The sequence below is a fragment of the Pseudochaenichthys georgianus genome, unplaced genomic scaffold (assembly GCF_902827115.2).
Source record: "Pseudochaenichthys georgianus unplaced genomic scaffold, fPseGeo1.2 scaffold_857_arrow_ctg1, whole genome shotgun sequence".
NCBI lineage: Eukaryota > Metazoa > Chordata > Actinopteri > Perciformes > Channichthyidae > Pseudochaenichthys > Pseudochaenichthys georgianus.
Window position 1 is genome coordinate 52,501 of NW_027263399.1, and position 11,115 is coordinate 63,615.

Below are 11,115 nucleotides of genomic sequence, written 5' to 3' on the forward strand. Positions count from 1 at the left end.
GGCTGGAACTCTGCTGACGGTGAGGAGGCCGCTCTGCTGGCGGAGAAGTAGGTACTGCTGGGGAGGGCAGATGTGTATACTGGGTTCACAGCAACTGGCCTCTGCTGCTGCGACTGTAATGCCGACGGGACATCTACAAAGGGACTGATCTGGTCACCAGCCGCTTCCCTCATCCTGAACTGTCTGGACATCTTCCTGTAACTGGAAAGACAAACAGCATAGGATTAATACAAGCTCAAATTTAGCATGCAATAAAATGTGTGACATCAAATAAATGAATTTTAAATGTATGCCATTTTATATATACTTACTGGTTAAGAACTGTGGTGATGTCCTCATACGCAGGTTCCAGGCAGGCATCATGCAGACGATCCAGTTCAGTTTCCAGGTATTTGCAGAAAGGAGTGGCCCTGTTGACTGGCTGCTCTCGAGTGATGAACTCAACCAGCCTATCTTGGAGATCACGGGATGATTCTCCGGTAACTCTCATCTCCATAGGAGACTCGGGTTGGTCCTCGGCAGCTGTTCCTGTCCTGGAAGGAGGTCTCCGTGTAGGGTAGCCAGTGTACTTCTGGTTGGGCTCCCTGTATTTGTTTGCAACACTGTCGTCACTCCCAGCCAGATCACCCGTCTCAGCCAGGGCCAACTTGTCCTTAAACTGCAAAGACAAAAATAGAAAACAAACATAAGTACATTTGAAAGTTATATTTGGAAACAAAAATGTGGGAAATTGAACATTTTCGACAAAGTTCCGTTTTAATTTAATTTCAATGATATACTCACACTAGCTGGTGTTTCCTTGTTGTGACGTCTGATGTGTGGCTTCAGAAATCCAAAGACCCGGCGGATGAACTTGTCACGGTCACTGTCATTCTCACTGGCCTCCTCAGCAAGGATGGGGTCTTCCTCGTCAATGCTCGACAGACCATCACCAGACCTCTTCTGGGATTTCTTCTTGGGTTGGCCCTCCCGCAGCTTTGAGAATCGAGTCCTCTGCGTTTGATACCATTTCAGAATTGAATGATCTGCAATGACAGAAATCAAAACAAATAATTAGTCCAATCATTGAAATGTTCATTGGCAGCAATGTATGTCAAGTATCTGAAATAGATTTCAAATATTTGAAAGTAATTGAAATGTAAATTTTTTCTACTTACAATCCAACCTGTACTCCGCAGCCTTTCCCTCCCATAGGTGCCTCTTTAATGCCTTCTCTTTGTACCGTTTGTCCTTCATATCATACAGTAGCCTCGTACTCTTCACCCAGCAAGCGATTGCCTCCTCCTGCGCCTCTGTGAAGCTGTATGTTACACCAGGGGGTGGGTTCTCCTTCTGGGCCTTGCCTTTCCCTTTGTCACCCTTGCCCACTTCAGGCTTGGACTTGCCTGCAGGGAGAGCGGGAGAGGCTGACTCATCTGAAAATATACCAAATGAAAAACAAATTAAGTACATGCAGGACAACAATGTATGACAATATATAACAAAATCAATTACCCCTCTTGCCCCCCATCCAGGGTTCGAGTTATGTAGGAGCCAATGGGAGCTGAGCTCACATAAGGAGGGGTCTGAGCTCCCATGGACGCAGTGAAACTATACGTCTGTGGGGGTCGCTAATACATTACCAACAACCATTATTTTAATCACAAATAATGCTTGTGTCAATGTAATGAGTATTTTTTACGTTAACGAGGTAAATAGGCTAAAAGAAAAACATGTTTTCCAAAATAACTACGCATCTCTTGAATGACAATATTCCTGCACTGCACCTCCAAGGTGCGCAATACATTATTACGCAATCTATGCCGATGATGTGTGCGTGTGTAGTTGCACCTTTTCATATTTAAGTTTGTAGCAAGTAGAGAGAGGGCTGCTGCGTGAGAGTGTGTGTGGGTGCGCGCGTGCGTACCCACACACACTCACATGCAGCAGCAGACTCCCCATAGAGCACAGTTTATAACTCGAAGCCTGCCCCCATCCATACCAAAAATAAGTTAGAAATATTTACCTTCATCCTCCGAGGATTCGGCATGTCTGTTACGACGAGGAGAAGGTGAATGCTGCCGAGACTCTTCGGACTGCTGAGGAGACCTCGAACCCTCTGGGGGCCGCTCTGGAGTTTTAGTTGGCCCGACTTTCTTGCATTTCCTCCCTTTTCTCTCTCTGGTTGAAGACTCAGTGCTGTGTTCGTGGACCTCGGTTTCCTCTGGTTTCCTCTTCTGAGTGTATTTAACAGCCAACTTCTTCCGTCTGCCTCTCCCTGCCTTGGATGGCATGTTAACGTTGAATTAAAGTAGAATTTACCTTGTGTTCTACTCCAAATAATCTCCGATCAAGAATTTGATTTCCCACACGGCCGACGCTTTTATACCATCGGGAGGTCACGTGTCGCCTTCGTGTGAGGTTCGGCTGCCATCGTGTGGCCTTCTGTAGGCATCGTACTTGCTTCGGCTGTTGCTTGGCCGATGACCAAGTTCGGGGCCATCTTCGTGCGAAATTCACAATTCCATATTCGTGTGTCCATCGGGAGTCAATTTCGGGACAATGTGACAGGGCCTTTAGGAAATCCGAACATTTCCATCCATATATTTAATTTAGACAGACTGTCTTCACCATATTTTGCTCGCATGACATCCACAATCGGACCCTCAGGAGAATGTACAAATCCCCTACCCTGCTTTGCTCCCATAACAAAGTCTTTAAAGTGTTACCAAAACACCCGTGTTACCAAAACACTATTTTTTCATCCGTCGATGACCAGATATCTCAAATATCCTACTTTCGAGCAGTCCCTCTCATAAATGTCATGTCGAGTTTAATTACGTTTAACTTTAAACAATTTAGACTTTGTACATCTCACCCAGTATTAAAAGCCCCTTTTAGTTCGTTGGATCTCGTGAAGTCAATCGGTTCCACCCCTCGCGCTGGTCCCCTCGTCCCGTACGGTTTCTGTCGAGGTAGAGGAGGATCCAAAGATCCCGGGGCTAGCAGCCACCAGCGTCCAGAGGTGTTCCCAATCGAACATACAGAGATCCTGCCGACAACGCCATTTGTTATGGAAATCTAGGACCCAAACACGGCTGGAGAGTACAAGTCAAAGTGATCAAAACAAATAAATGGTGAATCGAGAAAAGCTGTCTTTTGGTTATTTATTTGAAGCTTCAAATAAATGATAGAATAATTAAATATGTCACAAGTCGAACGGAGTATAAAATAGTCTGCCCGAGAGTGAGCAGTACAATGAAAAAGCAGAGGTTATATATGAAAAGAGTGGGAATGTTATAACTCTTGTGTTCACACGGCCAAATTGTTATGAGACACCTTCTGGCCTTGAGCAGATAGCATAACGGTTCTTGTGTGACTGTGTATGAGTCTCCCAGTCGCCAAAACAGCTGTGACCTTGCAGCCCATGGGAATAAACCCATAAGAGAATATAATAGAATAATAATGGTAAAAGCACATCAGGAAATAAGAAGCATTTGGTTTAAGCATATGAAGGATATAATAAGAATGATATAATAAAAATGTCCACTACAAAACGTATGGACCCCGCAGTGTTAAAGCGACACTGACCTCAACAGATTGGGCTGTGTTAACTCTGGTGTCTTCCAGAGATCTCCACGCAACCACTGTATCGGAAGAAGTAGTGCATCAAGAAACCATAGTGGAACCAGAGGTGTACAAGATATTTACAAAGAAAAGCAAAGAAACACAGACAGCATGCGAGATCAAAGAAGAGATTTCACCGCCGCCCCTCAATGTGGAGGAAGAAGGTGTTATTTCCCCACTGCCAGAAGTGAGAAGAGTCCTGACAAGCACCGTCTGGGAAACTAAAAGCGGACCATCGGGGCGATTGTATTACCGTGCAAGCCATTTGGAGACGCTGGGGAAGGACCCCTCTGATGATTTTGTTTTGGACTATTTCAACTCTACATGTGGGGTTTTTCAGACATCCTTCAGGGTGCCTTTGACTGCTTGGCTGAAAATGATTGATGGAAAAGCTACAAAGGTTAAAGAACTTTTTAAACAGAGTCAGACATCGATGGACATTATAATGGTGAAAAAGACTCTCACCTTTACAGAGGACTCCGCCTCCCACTCAACATAACAAGTCACACCCTCCTCACCAGACCCCTCAAAGAAAAGCATTTTTGTTTTCTACCTATGTAGAAAATGTGTTATCTATGTATCAAGATGATGTGTTTTAAAAATGAATTTTTTGAAAAATACCAACTGTGTGAGAGATGTCATAAAGACACTCATTCTAACCACAGTGTTTGATCTCTACAAATGTTTAAAGATTGTTACAAAATGTAAAGAAAGAAAAAAAAAGGTCTGGAGACAACATTTATTCAGATGACTCTGTTTTTATTAGGAAAACAAACATATAATACAAATGGGTTAGGGGGTAAATTTAACCATCTTGGACTTAATAGTCTAACAAAATACTTTTATCTAAATACATTTTCTTTTTAAACGCAGTTTCAGAAATTATTTATTTATTATTTCAGTGGAACAATCCAGTTTTTGCTAACATCAACGCTTTCTTCGCTTTCTTCTCTTTTTTTCTAAGATACATTTAGACACACTTTGGCGTATGCAACACTTTTTCAAGGTTTTTTCTTTTCTGATAACCTTACATATTTTTAGTTATTTTTTCTGCTACCAAGATACTTTAACATACACCTTGATGTAAGCAACACTTAACAAAAGGGTATAATATGAAGTACTTGGTAAGGAAGGGGTTTTTCCTTAAGGGGTGCAAAACTTTAGAACAGGGTAAATATTCATTAATTTGTATTTTTTTTGTTTTTGATTTTCAACATACTATTTTGTACACAATGACTTTTCCATATTTCTGACAAACTATAAGACTTTTTCCGTAGAATCTTGACAAAACTATTACTTGTTCTTAAATGATGACCTATTGCTGGAGATGAGATGAAAAAGCTACAACGCTTAAAGAACTTTTTTCTAAAAACTCTCAATTCTTTAAATGACTCCCCCCATTCAAAGCAATAAGCCCCACCCTCCACTCAGCAAATAATCTACAACGAAAGACCCTACTAAGATGACTTTGTTCCTTTTTCTTTTCACCTTCCTTCTTTTTGTCTTTTTCGTTTTCCGTCCTATGGCCCCTTTTCTTTTCATTCGCATTCTGCGTTTGCTTTTCATTTTTCTTCTCCTTTTCATTTTGCTTTTTCTTCGTTTTTCTTTACTTTTTATTTTATTTTCTGCTAATTGTCATTTGCAATCTTGGCGAGTGGTATGAGATATACTGTTTCTATAAAGGTTATCTATAATACCATATTTTAAAGAAAGATATTGTTCATATGTCATGTTATCATGGTCCTCTTTTGTCCTAAAGACCTTATATGGATATGATATAGAGGAGAGCTCTGCTTCGGGAACATCCTCTCCCCTACTTTGTAACATCCAGTCATTAAGCCCATATCCGTTATCCTGTTGATAATAAGGGTAGGCTACATCAGACTTGGTTTTTCTCAGATCCATGGCTAGTTTTCAATGGTCGTCCTTAGTTTTATATGATTTTCTGAGTGGGGTGGGACTTATTGCGTTGAGTGGGAGGAGTCATCTGTAGAAAGTACTCTGTTTTATTAGATTTCGTAAAGCATCTGACTCTTAATGGCAGTTTGTGATTTTAGAGGCTATGTCAGTGAAACAAGGCTGTTTTGAACATTTGACAGATTTATGCTTAAATTCTCTGAGAAAGTTACTGAAAGATTCACTTTTGTGTATACAAGCTGAAAAGTAGATAATGAAGTACTTTGTTTTAGTAGATTTCGTCAAGCATCTGACTCTTAATGGTCCTCTCTAAATTTGATTCAGGGTTTGTTTTAAATGATTTGTGCTTTGTGTGTACAAACACACACAAAACACTGAAAAACACAAACAGAAGGACTGTAATACACATGTATCAGACACGCTCCCCTTGCTATAATGATGACAACAGTTTTTAAATGTAAAAAAACACTTTTTTATTTTTCACACACAAAATCAATAGTTATACTGATGGGAGCATCCCCAGGACCGTCTCCAGCTTAGAATTCCCCATATTACTGGAGATATCGTGATGGAGTTTTTTCACTTCAGTCAAAATGTTCATGTGTATGCAGTTTTCGACACAGAGATGCATTACATCTACAAACAGAGCATACAATGAGAGCACATGATACACTTTTGATGTTTGCTTCATTTATGAGGTAATGTTACAGAATGTTTCGGAAAATGAAGATTCCAGGACCACTTTAAATGTTTCGTTTACAATCGTTTCCCAATGACCCGGAATAGTACTGCCAGAACGAACGATATCCAGAATGTCTTCCAGTTTACAAACTTCAGCCATTCTTTTTACACAGGGGTCACTACTCGTTCTGTTTTCAATCATCCCCATCACCACACTTATTAAAAGGGTAATGACTACATTCTGATCAATATATACAGAGAGTTTTGCATAGTAGTTTCCCATTTTTATTTTACTTAAAGAAAAAAGGCACAGCATTGAACAATTCCCTGGCTTCTTCTCCATCCAACTGCTGGTTGTTAGTCTTCTTCTTCTCCATCCAACTCTGTATGTATATTTCAAGTCTCTCCTTAAGGCATCTGCATTTTATAAGCTTGTGCAGAAAAGCCTCCGAAGCGCGTCCGATCCTCAGTTCATCCTCGCAAATGCCTTTTTCAATAAGACTTTGGTCAATCACTGTAATGAAGTTGGCGAGACAAAGTCTTTTCATTAACGCTTTGTAATTGTTTCTGAAGAAGAAATCGGGCATGTCATTCCGACAATCGTGTTGCCTCTGGTCGGGGTTACTGCCTCTGCATTCTTTTCAGATTTCTTCTCTGTACCGATACATCACCCTCTCCAGAATATAAAACAATTCCGATTTCACTGTGTCCCTAAACCGAGACTTCTTGACCCGAGGAGTAGCATCAGCAGCAGTAGTACTGCAAGATTCGGGTTTCCCACATGGTGGTGTTAATGGTAGTTCAAGAGTCTGTTCCTGGCTGCAACTCGCAGGGGGAGTCTTGGCTTTTCTCCGCTCCATGGCTAGTTTACAACGGTCGTCTTAGTGAGGTCCTTCGTTTTAGATGATTTGCTGAGTGGAGGGTGGGGCTTATTGCGTTGAATGGGGGGAGTCAATTATAGAATTGAGAGTTTTTAGAAAAAAGTTCTTTATGCGTTGTAGCTTTTTTATCTCATCTCCAGCAATAGGTCATCATTTAAGAACAAGTAATAGTTTTGTCAAGATTCTACAGAAAAAAGTCAAAAAAGCAGTATGTCAGAAATATGGAAAAGTCATTGTGTACAAATAGTATGTTGAAAATCAAAAAATAAAACTCAATTCAATATAAATTAATGAATATTTTACCCTGTTCTAAAGTGTTGCACCCCTTAAAGAAAAACCCCTTCCTTACCAAGTACTTCATATTATACCCTTTGTTAAGTGTTGCGTACATCAAGATGTATCTTAAAGTATCTTGGTAGCAGAAAAATAACTAAAATATGTAAGGTTATCAGAAAAGAAAAAACCTTGTTTAACTGAACAAGTGTTGCATATGCCAAAGTGTGTCTAAAAGTATCTTAGTAACACAAGAGAAGAGAAAAAAGCATTGATATTAACAAAAACTGGATTGTTCCACTGAAATAATAAATAAATAATTTCAAAAAGTGCGCTTAAAAAGAACAAATGTATTCAGATAAAGTATTTTGTTAGACTATTAAGTCCAAGATGGTTACATTTACCCCAAAACCATTTGTAATATATTTTTGTTTTCCTAATAAAGCCAGAGTCACCTGAATTAATTGTGTCCATACCTTTTATTTTTTACATGTTGTAACAATCTTAAAACATTTGTAGAGAACAAACACTGTGGTTAAAATGAGTGTCTTTATGACGTCTCTCACACAGTTGGTATTTTTCACAACATTCATTTTTAAACACATCATCTTGATACAGAGATAACACATTTTCATAAGACAACCCCGACTCTCTTTTTACATAGGTAGAATACACAATGTTTTACTTTGAGGGGTCCTTAGTTTTAAATGATCTGGTGAGTAGGGTGTGACTTGTTATGTTGAGTGGGAGGCGGAGTCCTCTGCAAAAGTGAGAGTCTTTTTCACCAGTATAATGTCCATCGATGTCTGACTCTGTTTAAAAAGTTATTTAAGCTTTGTAGCTTTACAATCAATCATTTTCAGCCAAGCAGTCAGAAGCACCCGCAAGGATGTCTGAAAAACCCCACAGGTAGAGTTGAAATACTCCAAAACAAAATCATCAGAGGGGTCCTTCCCCAGCGTCTCCAAATGGCTTGCACGGTAATACCATCGCCCCGCTACTAGTTTCCCAGACGATGCTTGTCAGGACTCTTCTCACTTCTGGCAGCGCGGAAATAACTCCTTCTTCCTCCACATTGAGCGGCGGCGGTGAAAATTCTTCTTTGATCCCGCATGCTGTCTGTGTTTCTTTGCTTTTCTTTGCAAATATTTTGTACACCTCTGGTTCCACTATGGTTTCTTGATGCACTACTTCTTCCGATACAGTGGTTGCGTGGAGATCTCTGGAAGACACCAGAGTTAACACAGCCCAATCTGTTGAGGTCAGTGTCGCTTTAACACTACATGGTCCATACGTTTCTCCATTCTTCAGATTGTATAAATGCAGGTCATTCCCCATATAGTTGAATACATAACCCCAAACATCGTCCATTCTTCATGAAGTTCTTCGGCTGGAGGCGTCTGAATCCGGCACAGATATTGCATTAGTTTCTTGATTGGCACTCCGGACTGATAGCTGTCCGTTGTCACAGGCGTCTCGCTGATTAAACCCATATCTAGGCGTCTCTTGACCATTTTTCTTTTTTTGAAAGGTGACTTGATGAGTGGAAATGACTGGCCTGTTATTTAGTTTGAGCGTATTTATTTTCATCTATTTCCATCCCCTTACATACCCTAGGGACCAGAGGGTACAATGGTTGGACATTTACTACCGGCCGCGGTATGCCTAGTGTACAGGGTCCATATAACCGACTTAATGCATAGCGGGAAGTCGGTTATATAGACATCAACAGAATAAGTGTTTAACGGTGATTTAAACTAGTTTATGCGGGGAAAAGAGTGCTCAAAATCGGATTCAACAGGCCATCCACACCGACTCCCATTAAAAGTGATTTGTGTGAAAAAAAGTGATCACATTTGATGACCCGTCCAGGGTGACTTTCTTCCCCAGGAATTAGTGTCTGAAAGCTGGCTAACATTACTTTAAATACAGTGTGCACATGGCTTTATTACCCATGAAATAGTGTGTGAAAGCTGGGTGAGTTTGATGTGAATTTAAGGAAGATATGGCCATTTCATCCACACCTCACGACTCCCATTAAAACTGATTGAAATGTACAGGAATCTGTCCATTTCAATCACATTTGATGACCCGTCCAGGGTGACTTTCTTCCCCAGGAATTAGTGTCTGAAAGCTGGCTAACATTACTTTAAATACAGTGTGCACATGGCTTTATTACCCATGAAATAGTGTGTGAAAGCTGGGTGAGTTTGATGTGAATTTAAGGAAGATATGGCCATTTCATCCACACCTCACGACTCCCATTAAAAGTGATTGAAATGTACAGGAATCTGTCCATTTCAATCACATTTGATGACCCGTCCAGGGTGACTTTCTTCCCCAGGAATTAGTGTCTGAAAGCTGGCTAACATTACTTTAAATACAGTGTGCACATGGCTTTATTACCCATGAAATAGTGTGTGAAAGCTGGGTGAGTTTGATGTGAATTTAGGGAGGGAGAGCAGCAGCAGCAGCAGCCGCCGCAGCAGCAGCAGCAGCAGGCTGTGACCCTGGCGGAAATACATTGATTGTTTTAGCCAGGAATAAGTGTTTAGAAGGCGGGTAAAGTGTTCCTGCAGCTCCTCCATGACGGTAATAATGATTAGATATAATTGCCAGGGCAGAAAGCTCTTTTTAAAAGTGAAAAAAACGATTTGAAACCGTTTGAAATGACTGGCGGGTGCTGATGGAAAGCAGGCGGAAATAAATTGATTGTTTACCCAGGAAAAGGTGTTTAAAAGGCGGGTAAAGTGTCCCTGCAGCTCCTCCATGACGGTAATAATGATTGGAAATCATTTACAGGGCAGAAAGCTGTTTTTAAAAGTGAAAAAACGATTTGAAACCGTTTGAAATGACTGGCGGGAGGAACGAGAGCGGGTCATTCTGAAGAAACGACCCCGACCAGAGTCGACACCAACGAGGCTGTCCAAGTCGAAAGGTCCCTCCTGCAGCAAGTCTCCCATTCCTGCCTGCAGCACGTCTCCCATTCCCGCCTGCAGCACGTCTCCCATTCCCGCCTGCAGCAAGTCCCCCACTGGCTCTCACACCCATTCATCCAGCTCCTCAGAGCCTGCATCCATCCATACCGAGGCCTCGTCAACCTCCCCTCCCATAAATTCCCCCTGGTTCCGGGGCAGGGGCCGGGGAAATATAATGCGGGACATAACATTCCCACGGATCATGGGTAAGTGTTTTGGCTATGTGACACATGCAGTTTCTGTAACACATCATATGTTGTCATTAAAGTACTGTTTATATTTCACAGAGGAGTATCTGCAAGGATACCGGGAGCATTATGCAGGTATCGACCCACCAGTGAGGCTCCAGGAAAACACAGTCTCCAAACTAAGCAGAGTGAAGTCGTTCCTCAGTTTCATGGCACACGGTTTCAATCGCCTGTCTGACTGGCTCTTTTTGAGGGATCTCAAGAGGATACGCGGGTGGTCCCGGAGCCTGATGAAGTCAAGCCTTCAGGTCACGACCTCCGACTTCTACATCAAGAATATATCACACTTTCTCAAGTACATGGCCGACACACCGTGCAAGGGGAGCAGGCTCAGCCAAACGGACATGATTTTAATCAAACGGGAAGTAGTTGCCATCCTGAAGTCCCTGAAGAGAAAAGTACTTATCCACCAGATGCAAGTGAAGCGTGACAAGATGGAAGGTCTGCCGAGCCACAACGACCTAATGACATGCTTGACTTCGACCACCACTCGCATCCCTCAGCTCCTGGATGTGATGGCCAGCAATCCGA